This window comes from Anas acuta, chromosome 3 (genome assembly GCF_963932015.1).
Source record: "Anas acuta chromosome 3, bAnaAcu1.1, whole genome shotgun sequence".
NCBI classification, from domain to species: domain Eukaryota; kingdom Metazoa; phylum Chordata; class Aves; order Anseriformes; family Anatidae; genus Anas; species Anas acuta.
This window is the reverse complement of record NC_088981.1, coordinates 26,765,768-26,780,409: the sequence shown is the minus strand read 5'-3', so window position 1 is coordinate 26,780,409 and position 14,642 is coordinate 26,765,768. Positions and strand designations below refer to the sequence as shown.

The 14,642-nt window shown below is 36.1% G+C and overlaps 1 protein-coding gene across 26 annotated transcripts in view; it reads right to left on the bottom strand.

Moving 5' to 3' along the window:
• The window catches only part of CHRM3 (cholinergic receptor muscarinic 3), a 285,519-nt gene that overhangs the window by 152,123 nt on the left and 118,754 nt on the right, over positions 1-14,642 (bottom strand). For 3 of the 26 annotated variants that reach the window (XM_068676278.1, XM_068676275.1, XM_068676269.1), the window contains exon 1: positions 2,309-2,556. The exons of the other annotated variants lie outside the window; for them this stretch is intronic. The gene's annotated coding sequence lies outside the window, so the exon portion shown is untranslated. Of the gene's footprint in view, positions 1-2,308; positions 2,557-14,642 lie in introns of those variants that run through there. 26 annotated transcript variants of the gene reach the window in all.

The following is a 14,642-nucleotide window of genomic DNA, read 5'->3' as shown; positions in this document are numbered from 1 at the left end:
CAGAGCAGCACAGCTAACTCCATAATTTCTGTATTTCTACCTGATGTGTCTCACTATTTTTAGCTTGATATTTCTGAAAGAAAATCTAAGCATTACGGATGTGCAATGGCAAAACAATTTTGATGTCACATATAGGAATTTTATGGTTTTCTATAATACCCCTCCCAATCTTTATAAACATTTGCTAATTGGGGAAATAGTTAGTTTCATGATTCGTAAGTAAACTCTGGCTTTGCCAGCAAAACTACTAAGGACAGTATGCTGTCAAACTGAACCCTGAAGCAGTGTGGTTAGGAAAGTGTAGCTCTGCACATCTACTCCAAATTCCTTCCTTGTTCCAAAAGTAATCATCCCTTGATCTCATCCATAGGAAAGTGTCTGTCCTTTCATTGCTTGCATTGGCCAGCCTATTGTAAGAGCACAAAGCTATAATACCACCCATTCAGCACCATCCATGCCACCTGTCTATAAGCACAGGGGTCTTAGAGGCCCTGCAGACATCTTTTCCTCCTCTGTAAATCTTGGTACAGCATAGTTCAGCTCCCACGGGCACTAAGGCAATAATTCTTGCCTTTCTGTTTTTTAAACAGTGCTGCCAGCCAAGTAAAAATGCTGCTTACAGACAAAAGACAAGCTGCTTCAACTCGGACTGTTATCTTTTTCATATAGTTATTCATCTATTAAAAAAAATAAATTGTATGTGCTTTTTATGGTTTAATAATCAAGTCATAATCTTGATATATATTAAGTCAATGAAAAAAATTCAAATTCAACCCCCATGAAGTGAAAAAAAAAGATAAAGAAGCAAGCATTCCTAATTGCCCAATATTGGTCCTATTCTGGAAGACAGCTGGCAAAGCACTAATAAAGCTGTTTCTGATTTCGTATATTCCTTTTAGTACATTTATAATGAAGCTGATTTAATGGCAATATCATTTCAAACAAGAGGCTCGTTATATTTTAATAGATAGTGATTCTGAAGGCTTTCAGTCTTCCTACCTTTCAGCAGTTAAATTCCATCAGCAAACTTTCTTCCCTACTATGTATCTTCCAGCAAGTGAAATTTCCAAGCCCATACTACATGTATGGTTACAGAATATAAAAATAGCTTTCTCAGCCCAGTGAACAAAAGGAACAACTGGGAACATTTTAATAAGTCTGTAAATACAAAAAGTGGTGGGAAATTACAAAAATTCAGTGTTGATGCTTCAAAAAATATTATAGATGCATCAGATGAGATAATGTCATCTATTTAAAAGAATCCTATTGTGTTTTTAAAAGAAAAGAAAGTAGAGTAAGGGGATACACAATGGGTGTAGTACACTACGGGCAGAATAAGGGTCCAGGGATGCAAGCTCTCAGGAGGATAAGCCTTTGTCCAGGTGGAATCATGTTATTTCAGGTAGAGAGAGTGGCTCTTGCAAATTTAATTGAGATGCATTTCAAAGTGGTGTTAACAGAGAGATTTGCTCTGCTACAGAGAACAGAATTTTATACCAATATTCAAAATTGCTTTTAATTAAAATAAGCCTACCTTTTCACAATTGTATAGCAATCAAATGACTTAGTAAAATCACAATGCTCTCTCCAATAAATCAATCTGCAATAAATCTGTGGTGGTTTATTTTAGACAAGACCTTTTCTTTTAGATTTTATAATTGAGGATTCTATACTCTAATGAAGAAGCAAGTACCAAGGTGCACTCTAGCAGGTGAATGGAAGCTTCCATTCTGAATAAATCTTTCACAGTTTGTTCCTAGTCCTTGTAAAGGTGCAACTGTATCTACTTACTAAATGATAGGTCAGATTTGGTAAATTCTACACTGAGATCATTAATCACAGAATCACAGAATTTCTAGGTTGGAAGAGACCTCAAGATCATCGAGTCCAACCTCTGACCTAACACTAACAGTCCCCACTAAACCATATCCCTGAGCTCTACATCTAAACATCTTTTGAAGACTTCCAGGGATGGTGACTCCACCACTTCCCTGGGCAGCCCATTCCAATGTCTAACAACCCTTTCAGTAAAGAAGTTCTTCCTAATATCCAACCTAAAACTCCCCTGGCGCAACTTAAGCCTATTCCCCCTCGTCCTGTCACCAGGCACATGGGAGAACAGACCAACCCCAAAAGCCTTTAACTTAAAAAGCCTTTAACTTTGCTGTGAGGTTACCAGAAAAAACAGCTCTTCATCAACATACTCTTTTGCTCTAGAGTGATAGGTTATTGCTTGCATCCTCACCTGTCAGAAATCCCAGTTATTAACTAAAGCTGCTCCAACTCAACTACTCAACCCAAAGCTCACCTCAGAGGGAAGAGGTACATGGAAAAAAGTCGCTTTCCTTCATTCTTGAATGTAGCTCACTCAAGACGAAGATTGAAGATCCTTGTTTCTTAAAATACGGTGTAATTTTGCAGTTAAGTTACGCGTAGCATCTAAGAGTGAATGGAGTACAAATGCTAAAACTTTTAGGGGAAGCAAACAAACAAACAAAAAAATATTGCCAGCAGCAAAAAGTTTAGGGTGATCCTGAGTTTGAATTATACTGTTGGAAGGAGTTTGGAGGCCTTATGGAAATACAGCTCCTCCACCAAGCATCCCACAAGCCACAGTACAAGCCCGTTAAGTACAGCACAGCTGTTCAGCTGTTCCCCTGGCCAGCGAGTCAGGATTAGTCCCAGGGTAACAGAGGAACCACAGGTGTTCCACCCACTATAAAGCCTTAAAACTAAATATCCAGTCACACACTTTTTTTTTTTTTTTTTCCCAAAAATGAGAATTATACATTCTCCAACCTACTTGAAGAAAATCCTTTAAGATGAGAAGACTGCTAAATGCATGCCCCGGGGTGGCACATTCCAGAACACTGTGCTCCTAAGTCATATCAGAAAGATATGTTAGGCTGTAGCTCATTCACCAAAGGAAATTACATTTTTCTCCTGGCAAGGAACTGAGTCCAGATTAATTGTATCTACTAACTTTAATTTTCCTACCTCAGGATCAGAAGATCAGCTACTTTGGAACTCTGTATCTGTAAGAATTTAAGTCAAAAGATAAAAAGATCCAAAAAACCTTTTAGAAAATATATAATATTAAGAGTAAAATATAGATACTGATCAAGTAAAAAGAAAAAAAAAAAGGAAATTTAAACTCTACAACATAGTTATCAGTTATACGGCAAAAGAACTATAGAAAAAGATGGTGTTTAAAAAAAATACTCCTAAAGTACTCACTAAAGTAATGTAATACAGATAGGAGCAAGACCCATAATATTATCTTATTTTGCAGACTGAAAACAGGCACAAAGAAGTAATACAATAATTTGTCCAAGTTTTCAAATGAAGTCAGAGGGGAACGCTAGGAATACTGATGTTTCTTAAATCATTTCAGTGCTCTAAAAAAAAAAAATACAAATAAAAATGGTTTAAAAAGTAAAATTAATCATGCCTGTTCCTGGGCAAAGGACAACAATTGTAAAGATCAGTTTCTTTAAGGTCCTCAAAAGAACAGAAATGTGCCACCTGCTCTCCATTCTAACCTTGGAAATTATGAAGAAAAAAGTAAAAAAGGACTCAGCCTTCTGGTCACTGTTAAGTAATTCCACAATATCTGATCAGAGCTGTGGTAGTATAGCAAAATTACAGACCTGAGACTCTGATTACGAATTGCTTATACCTCAAATGATGCCGGAGAATTGTCTTTCCACCTGATGAGAAACAATTTTAACTGAAATCTTATAAGAATTTTTCTAATGAAAAACCTTATTTGCTACTATATGGAAGTCATTTTACTTGCACAGAAATGAGAAAACACCAAATTCTTACCGCAGGTTGGCATATCTTCAAATACTAACATTTCAGCAGGGGGAAAGAAAAAGACAGAACATGATCTAGTTTCTCCTAATTCATTACTTGTAACTTCTCTTATTTTGTCATTCTCACATCAATAAGAAGCAACGGTTCCTCTTTACAAGAAGGCATTGTTTTTGTTTAAATCAATGTACTGTTAAATCTAACATTTTAAAGATTACTTGAAGTTTGTTTTATTGCTAAAGGAACTGATAAGGGTCTAGCCAGATGTAGTCTTATCATTCCAGGTTATTTCTTTATGTAGAGCCCCATCAAAAATATTCCAGTTTTGCAGTTATTCAAATTGATTTTTTTTTTTTTTTTTTTTTTTAAGAGTTTTAGCTATAATCAGGTATTGATATATGCAGAAAACTTGCATGGGGGAGGGGGGGAGGAAGCACGTTAAGAAGTACTTGTTCAAGTAGGATGTGTTTTTCTGGTCATCCTCATATTTTTTTCAATGGATTTTAATGTGATACATAAAATTCATCAAGCTTTATCTTTTGACTGTTTGTTTTCCAGCAAATAGTTATCACAATAATCTCAACTAAGACAATCATTGACAAAAAACAGAAGTCAGGTATTTGGCAAATAACAACAAAAAAATCAAAAAATATATTTTTGAGTTTCCTGTTAGCATTGTTAACATCCTAGGCTGGTACACTTTTTGCAATCCTAAACATTAAGCATCACATTTACCTGAAGCTGAAACTCTGACAAAATAATGTGCTTTGCTTGTACCGATAGGAGAACATTCTCTTCAGGGCGCCTGCAGCTTTGGACTCAGTAGCAAGATGCAATGTGCAAATCACACCCGAGGGACACTTGAACACTGCATTTAAGACAGCAGGAAGCCACCTCATTATGCGAGTAGCTCTAAAGTTCTCCCTGCATTTTAGCCCAACTGCTCGAGGAACTCGTAAAGAACCAGATGTTAGAAAATATCTTGCAGGAACTTGCCATTTTCGTCCTGTGATTGTCATCCAAGAAGGAAAAAGAGTGGAGGAGCTCTCTGATGTGACAGAATAGACGGCAGTCCCTGCAGAGCTGTATCCCGATCAAATGGTTTACAGGACCATTTGAAGTAAGAAATAAATATTAACAGGTAACTAATGATGGACAGTAGTATGCTTGCTAACAAAACCTAAACATTTTAGCAAGGAAAGTAGAGGTTTATTTATTTGTATTATTTGATCTTTCCCTTAGTTAAATAGTTTTGCAGTAACTTTAACGTAACTTGCTTGTTGCCACAAGATTTTTGTTTTCTTTCACTTGTGCCTGCAGATACACATATGGACTGAAAATCTCCTATGTGTTTTACAAGCAGGTAATAAACTTAAATGGATAGTCAAACTGACAGACCAACAAAATATTTTGAAAACTCAAGACGGTTTATTATTCAGCTATAAGAAATAATACCCATAAGGGTATGGATATTTTAAGAGACACCTCTTTAACTACACTGTCCCAACTTTTTTTTTTTTTCTTGAACTTTCCTAAGATTTAATGAAACCTGATAAAAATATCTGTTTCTAGGGAGCTACTTCTCTACAGCTCATAGATCCGAAATGACCAGGTTAGCATAAAATTACTTTAAATTCATTAACTATACAAGAGCTTCATTTGCTCATGTTCCTGAGAGGAATATCTATTATAAAAACCAAAAGGTTAGAGTAAGCAAATAGCCCATAAAGTAATGAGCAAATCCTGTATGGAATTTTTTGTTTTGTGTTTTTCCTTTCCAAATTTCTAATCTGGACAAATTAAACCAAATTAAACATCTATAAGAGATTGTTCGGTAGTTTCTGTTGCTGTTTCAACAGAAAGTGTGTATCTTAACACTGTTCTAGCTGTAATCTCCATGATGCTTTAATTGTTACTCTGTAATTGCTCTGAATATCATCAGGAAGGGAAGATAAGCTAAACACCGTGCATTTGCTATCCTAGGAGCATCACTAGAGAAGTATCCTCTTAGATACTTTTATCTCTCACCCAATGTGTATTAGCTCCAGTAGATCCAGGCAGAAGGAGTGTTGTTACCTCAAAAACTTGAGGAGATGAATGGAGAAACTCCTTTCGGGCAGAAAGGAAAGCAGCCTGAGCACACCTTGCCTTTGGTAATTGGTCTCATTAGAGATATACCTGGACTCAAAAGAAGAGACAGTCATGCTCTGACCCATGCTCTGACCTTTGAACCAGCACTCCCATCAATATTGTACTCATCATTTCTATAACAGTCAGACAACTTTCCCTGTGAAAGTTTTGCCTTCAAACAATGAAGTTTTTGGATCCAAAGCAGTTTTACAACTTTACACTTAATCTAGTAAAAAGTAGCCTACGTGATTCTTTACAAAGCATTTTCCTACCAAGGGTGATGACAGCGTTGGAATCTTTCCTGATCCAAGCATCCCTGAGATAGTCATTAAACTCTTGCAGCTTAAAGACTGCCTCTATATATTTATCAAATCTTATTCCAGCTTTTGCAAGATAAACTGAAAGGATACTTTGACTAGTCAGGCTGATGAGTTATGGCAGTCTGAAACGTAGACCACTTTCCTTTATGACAGATTTTTAAATGCAATTTTGAGGGTTATTGTTTGTTTTTCTTTAGCAGGACAAGAAATCATAAAACAATGGAAGGAAATGGAAAAAGGCAATGTTTTTTAATGAGGCAATTGAAAGGTCCTGCAGCTAAAGAAATATTTTAAGAGGTATTGGAGGGAAAAATTGCTCCCTAATTGTTGTACAAGAGTCAACACAGCACGTGAGTCAGAATGAACGTGGAAGTCACAGATGACAAAACACGGCTGCTACTCTCAAAAGTACCCACCACAAACAAACCCCCCCCACACACACCTTGTTCTATGAATTTGCTTGAGCCTTTGTTACAAAATCTGTTTTAATATCAGATCCAACATTTTATCTCTGCAACTTTGTAAAGCTCTGTCTTCTTTCTGTTTTACAGCAAAACCTGAGCAAGTGAGTCTCAGCTGATTTCTGGGTTTGTGATGCGGATCCTCATGGGGAGACCCATTTGCAGCAATCCTCCCTTTCCCCTCCCATAATTAAGTAAGATATAATATTCAAAGAATGCTTCAAGAAGAAAGCAGTTTGAACCCCACTATATCAAATTTCATGCTATATTTGCAAAGGAAAGAAAGTAGCTTATAATATATAATATAAATGAAATTAGGAAGTCTGTTTTCTTTCATTCTTTCCCCCTTTGCCTTACTTTCCATTCCATTTCTCTCACCACAATTCAATCTTTCAACTTGATTTTTCTTGGGCTATTTTTTTCCTCTCTCATATTCCCCCTTTCATTCTCTTTGTATCTTCTGCCTTTTTCCTCCTCTAGCTTGCAGATTCTCCATCTATTTTTTTCTCTTTTATTCCTTCTTTCCTTCTCTCCTTTCTCTCCATCTTCCCTTCCCTTCCTTTCCTTTCTCTGGGTCCTTCTAGAGTCCTTCAGACTCTAAAACACCACCAACAACAAACTATCTCCCTCTCCATTTTTATATCCTTCCCTACATACTACTTTGATATTCCCTGTTTCTTTTCTTTATTGCCACTGAAAAATATTTTATAACACTTCAATAGAAAGCTATATAAACTATTAGCTTTCATATGCCTGTTAGGGGAGAAAAAAAAAAAGATGAAAGAAAACAAAGAAAATCCACAAGTTTAAGTTCCTGTTTTTTTTCTTTTTTTCCCAGTCTTAATTGGAAAATTAATTATGAAGATAATAGATTATAATCGGGGTTGAAGGGAATATCTCCGCTTCCTCTGATGATAAAATGATAAATGTTAACAAGATACTTCACTTTTTGTAAGTTTGTTTTGTTTTGTTTAATTCACAGAAAAATAGAATTACTAGGAATTAGTAAATCTTGGCAAGGAAAGGCTGTGCAGCAAGTGCAAAACACCCCAATGACCAGAAAGGATTATAAGGTATCATTAAAATGCCTGGGTAGATTTCTTTCCAAAGGAAATTATAAAAATCAGATGAGTCTGAAAAACAGTGTTGAAGAATCAGAAAACAGTAGAAAGCTCTGAACCAACCAACCATCTACCTGACAACATTTAAGAGTCTTCTGACATTTCTCCTCTTATTTTAGCTACAGATTTATGCAGTTATGCCCTTAAGAAAGTATTTCTGTTTGTATCCACAAACATTAAAGCAAAATAAATCTAAGCCTCACAGCTGTAGACAAACACCAATCCAACACACAAAAAGAAAACATGACAACCCACTTTCAGTTTTCTCATTTTCAAAACCAGTTTCATGATTTTGTGCAGCCTACTTCATTATTCTGAATTATTCTGAGTTGGGCAATTCTGGGAAATTTAAGCTAATGCAATTTAATGAGCTCACAAAAAGAACACATTCAGAGAAGGGAAGATAGTTAGAAGCCTGACACTACTAAAGAGGTAGGAGAATAGAAGATAAACAAAGGGAAGCGTATTTTTTTTTCTTGCATTCCTTCCTGAAGAGCATGCCTTCTGACAGGAACAGCTCTTACAAAGAAGGCAAAACCTTTAGTAACTGCTAACAGCCACAGGCTAGTTAAGGCACCAGGCCATACACAAAACTGCAATAATACATTAAAGCTGCTCAGTTTTCTATTTTTTTTTTTTTGGGGGGGGGAAGGAGGAACATGGCAACACTATTAACAGTCAAGATACAGATTTTTTTCCCTGTAAACAGAAGATTAAAACCATAATTGTTTGTGGTTTGTGCAACTTTAGCACTACTTCCATAGAGATATGCAAATTACAGTGAGGAGCTTTACACCATTAATCAAATGGCTGGGTTTTGGCAACTATCAAGCAGACGAAAGGCTAGAGAGTAACTGACAACCTACATCCATATTTTTACCATATTTTACTTAAGATATACGTGCTCTGATCAGCATAAAGCGGTCTTGTTAGACGATGATTACTTCAGGTAGCTTAAATGCAATCTGTTCTGCGTTTTAATTACTGTAAAATAAAACTCATCAACAGAGTTAAGCCAGGATAAATTTTCCAACAGTGTCCCTAAACACCTCTCAGCATCTGATCGAGATTAGTGTCAGTACTCTCATCAGCACTCTTGTGCATTTTCTCCTATTCCCTGCAAATAAATCTGCAGAAAAAAAAAAAGAAAAAAAAAGCGCAAAACAAACAAACCCAACTATATCTAGTGTAAACACAAAGGTCAAAACCTGTGCAAAAATCCACATTGTTCATATATATATCTGCCAATTATAGTTTTGGAAGAAAATGAAAACCCAAACTCTGAAATTTCAAAATGAATAAGATACTTAAAACTCCTATGAAGTACAAGTAAAAAATTCAGAGACCAATAAGTACACTTCTGATATCAGATAATTTTTTGCATTTAAATCAGATTCAAGCACTTAACCAGAAGTTACCAGGGATATGACTGATTTTGACTGAAAATTGATATGGTGTTATTGATCACTTGACAGTATCAGTTGCATGTTGGTATGACTGATTTTGATGAAAATGATTGATTTTTAATTCCTAGCATCAACTTTTCAATCTATTTCAAATATTTTTGTACAACTTTGGACAAAGCATTTATTTTTGAAAGTCCCCAGATGAACTGCTTTCACAGCAGTTTAATGTATGTAATGTATTCCAGTTTAATGTATTCCAGAGTGGGGTTCAAAAAAGGGTGTCCTTTTAAGAGTTGCAATTATGAACATTTTAGGGGAAAAAGATTTACTTTTCTTATGCCTGATCAGCTTGCGTTAAATCCCTGCACGCATGTCAAAGAGTATGTTAGGAAAATACAACCTTGCCTTTTCCCAGATTCTGCAAAAAGTAAAAGGCTTGCTTTGTTACAGATTCTGGTGGAGAGCAGCATTTGGTCTCTTATTACAATTCTGCAGAATGGAAAACACGACTACAAGCAACAGCTCCTGCATTTTGTCCACAGAAAAACATTTTCAATTTAACTTTGCAGGGAAAATAAAACAAACATGACTGCTACTTGCTTTTCGAAGTGGGATCAACAGGCAAACACCAGATAGATCAGACCAAGTGTTGAAATGAACGTCACGCTGAGAAATACGTCACGCTGACACAGCTTGACTTAGCACCCAGCCTTTACTCCACTGCAACGGCCATTAGCTAATTTTCTTGCTTTCACATTTCATACAGAACTCTTGCACGTCTCCCTCAGAGCTACGTGTTTGGTGTTGACTTTTGCTAAGCAACCGCTTCCACAAATTGTGGAATACTTGTTTCTGGACTAGAATGTCTTAGGCTAATGTGTTTAACTGCATGCTGGCACTTCTGTATGTTTATCCTCGTTCCTACACGTCTGCTGTATTGTTCCTGTGTACTGTGATGTACAGACAGATAAAGGTGGTAGAAACTCTCTATCACAAGGGATGATTATTCTACAAAAACAAACCATGATTTGCTTAATCTTAATGCATATCATATCTGCTTCTGGGTGATCCTGTAGGGCACAGATCAGTTATTAATGACCAGTGGAACTACTGCTTCAGATGGCGAAGCTAGAATGTCCCTATTTAAGAACTGAAGAATTTGCATTTGATTTTTAAAATCTTTTCTGTTTATAAAAAACAAACAAAACAACAACAACAAAACTGATCATTACTGGTACCTAAGATATTAACATTTTTATGAGCACTACAAAGTTTCAAAGGACATCACTTCCACTTCTACTACTCCAAATCTGAAGCCAGTTTTAGGTTGGATTGAGTTAACAGCAGCCTTACTATCAAATGGCAACAGAAGAGTTACTCACAAGGTTATAGTTACATCTTCAGGTGAGGAGTAACATACTTGCAGCATTTAACTGCACTTTAACTTCACATATACTATTCTAGAGCCAGCTGCAAAATACTTCAGAGTGGTGCCTTAACTCTTTTAATTTGTTTTTGTAAAATGGCAAAAACCAGCAAGCAATCTCTCCAGATGCATACGGAAAAATCTGAACTCCAGTTTATGACATAAAATACCAGCAGTAACAACAGGTGAAGACATTATTATCTGCTCCCTCTCTGAACATTTGGGTTGTTTAAGGAAAGGTTGAACGTGGTGCTTAGGGACATGGTTTAGTGGGTGATATTGGGAAAGGGGGACAGTTGGACCAGATGATCTCAACCTTCATGACTCTACAATGATTCTGAACTACCCACGTGACAGGATCCTGCTTTGGCCTGGACCCCGGGGCTGCAGCTGTTTCAAAAGATGGCAGTTTTCTTTGGTGAATCAATTTCCCAATCTGCTTCACAGCACAGTTGCACAAACAGTTCTTGTGGTAACAGAAACTTGTGACAGGATAGGAAGGCAGAGAATACCAGACTTCAGCATAGCTGGATATGGGTATTGTGAAACCCAAGATTAATACTGCTTTGAAGACTTCGCTGCTGCTGCTGAAACCGCAGAGTATCCTCGCCTTCACACATCGTTACTGGAGACAAATGAATTATTCAGAGTTCTTAAAGCTCAGCATCCGTCTCTGCAGAAATGGAGACCGCAGGATTGGGAAACAGTGCAGTACCTCCTTGCTCAGAACTATCCTGTTTATCGTAAAGTTACCTACTGGTACAGTTATTAACTACTGTTAACAGCTGATGTTGATCACGTTGTTGATCATGTTGTTCAACTGATGTTGATATCAGTGGAAGATGGGAATTGTTAGCTGGTAAGGAACTAGCAATTGCCTAATTATTGTCTATGCAGAAAATAATCCAATTAAAAATCCTAAATCCCAGGTTGAGTTAAAAGAAACATCAGTTGGAAAAGATTTACATGTTAGCTGAAATATACATACATAATTTAATGGGATTCCCAACACCTGACATATGTGGGCTTGACCAAAAGAATTCTGAGAAGCATGATGGGCAAGTTTTATAATGCAAAAATAATCCATATACAATGATTTATGGATGAATCAAATGAAATCCAACAATTCATTTCAAACAAGAAGGAAGAAGCCTCTTTTAATCACACCAGCCTAACTTTACTCCTCTGCCATAGCAAAATGATTTTTTGGGCTAAAGTGTGAAGCACTGCCTTTGATACAATGTAATTTAGAAATTTAATATGTTAGTATCTGAAGACTATAATGAGTATTAATTCTGAAAATGTAGTGAATCTGTTTTTTTTTCTTGTATTGGGTTGAGCACTTGAGAAACCTTTAGTGGATGCTGAATGCCAGTCTTGCCCTGTTGATTTCTCACAGCCAATTCAAACATTGAATGGCATTTATATATGCACAAGTAAATTAAAAAAAAAAAAAAAAAGTTTTTGGGAAGACTTATAAAGGCTTTTCTTTGAGTTTCATTCAAATAGATAATAAGTCTGACAGCCCAGAGGGGACAAAGCCACCTACTCTATTTAAAACTAACCTAACAGAATTATTCTACGCGTCACTATGCATGCCAAGACTTATGATAGATTGTTGTGTTAAAAGGTTTTACCGCCATGAGATTGGACCGCATGCATCATTTGCAAATGGAAAAATATTACAGAAATGATGGGAATCACATCAAAAAATACATTAAAATTTTTATATCACCTGAAATTCCATGGCCATTTTCTTTGTGACCACTTCATCATTTTAAAAAGAATGAAATGTAACAAAGCTCCTATAGCAGTTATAATATACACCTTTTTTTCTTCTTCCTTTAGCAGAAATCTCCCAAGATTTCTATTAATGGCTGGTTATGAAATTTCTGGTTCATATTTTAGTCTTTGGGCTTGAAAATAGTGAAACTGTTACATCAGACAGAATAAATCAGAGCACATCAGAGGCTTGGTCTAAGAGCTGAACTGGCTCTTGGCTGCTCTTGTGCATAAGTATGGATGGAAAGTACTTAAGTATGTCCCCTCAGTGTTCCAACAAATCTCATATATGCCTTTGGATTAAGCTTTTAAAAACATAAGCCCTATTGTTTATGTAATATTTTCCGTAGCAGCACAGTTGCTAAAGTCATTTGAATCTATCAAGTTGTACTACATACAAGTACTTAATAATGCAGTATCAGAAGAGCATAGTGAATAGCATGTGTTACCTGAGGAATAGAATGCATTTAAAATGCATTGTTTTCATAATGTGTAAAAGTTATGAAAAATTGTAACTTGTTTAGTAAGTTCCCCTTCTTCAGCTGAAGTATATGTTATCTAAAAACCTAAATAACATTTAATGCTTCACTAATTATTGTTGCATTTCAATGAGTATCTGAGCCCTTCTTTGCTAAAACTGTGAAATATGTTATGGACATAATTCACAAATAATGGTGAACTTTATAATGATGTAAGAAGGATGCCAGAGCATAGTAATTTTTTGAGAAGACTATTTTTTTTCTCATTTCCTGTGCATTTTAAAGAGCATACGTGAAGCTCTAACAAGGTTTCAATTAATTTTATTGGCTTATTTTGGGTATTGCCAAATGAGGCATATTAAATTGCAAATTCAGTAAATGAGAATGGATCACTAAAAACAATCTGCTAAGTTCCTCAAATGCAAAAGCCATTATTAACAATTACATTGCATTTCAAATAAATGAAATCTGGGCATTATAAATCAGTGGCAACTTCTGCCTTGGCAAGTCTGCACACCAAAATGTAGTTTCAAAACAAGAAATTAAAGGACTCAGGACTAATTACAGTAGAGTAAATAGAGAGTAATATTTAGTCATATGACTGCATCTTGGTAGCCTTTTGTTGGAGAAGGACACTACTTCTGCAAGCCTTTTGTTGGAGCAGGACACACATTTCTGATGAACCAGGTAAAATGTAGTCCATTAAACATTTATGTGTCAGCTATGCTTAGCAAAAATCTTTCAATTCAGATATGTTACTAAAATGTAAGTTGCATTTTTATATCATTTAGATAAAAATTTGGGGGATAGGAAGTAACTGAACTCCTTTTCCTTAAAAAATAAAAATAAAAAACATACTTCAGTGGAATGGTTATATATACTGGCTGTGCCAACAGACTGGATAATGGGAGAGAAATTCTCTCAAAGGTAAGAAAACAAAACAAAAAAGAAAGTATATCACATAGTTTCCAGTTTCTATTTGCAAAGGTCTAAGTAGCTGACAGAAGGACGTGGGTATAGTGTGCTCTGACCAAGAGGTGACAGCGAATAACTCCTTAAAGACTGTCTGACAAAGGAATTCTCATATCTAAGAAAACCTGAAAGCTGAGTTTGAAAACACCTCATTAAGACATTTCTGTATATGTAAAGATATTACTAACTCTATTTTTCACAGTTATCTCTGCCTTCCCATGTAGTTAAATTTCAAGCTCTTAATGCTGCTCTAATATTTCTTCATGGGTAACTGTGCTGCAAGGTTACATGTCTCTGAAAGTGTGCAAATTCCTATGGATGAGAGAACACTCCAGGAACTGAAGAATTCCCCAACAGAAATCTCTGCTGAAAGAAAACTCAGCCAAGGAGAATTATCCTGTATCACTGACATCCACAGTGCTCCCCAGAACTTATTTTCCATTTTGTTAGAAATGAGAAAAACATCAAGCTCTACGAGCAAGCAAGACTCAAAAATGTCACTTCTCACCTTGACACTGCTCTGTTGTTGATGTCCTTACCCAGACTCCTCGAGGAAGTTCCCAAAACTTCAATTACCCTGAGTTGTCACCAGTCCCTCTCTGTCCCCCCAGGGCTCTGTTTTGGTTATGCAAGAGGAGAAATAGACCAGACAAGAAGAGCTGTAAGTTTGGAGAACAGTTGTAAAAGTAAACTGGATATCTGAAACTACTTCAGAAACACAGAAAATAG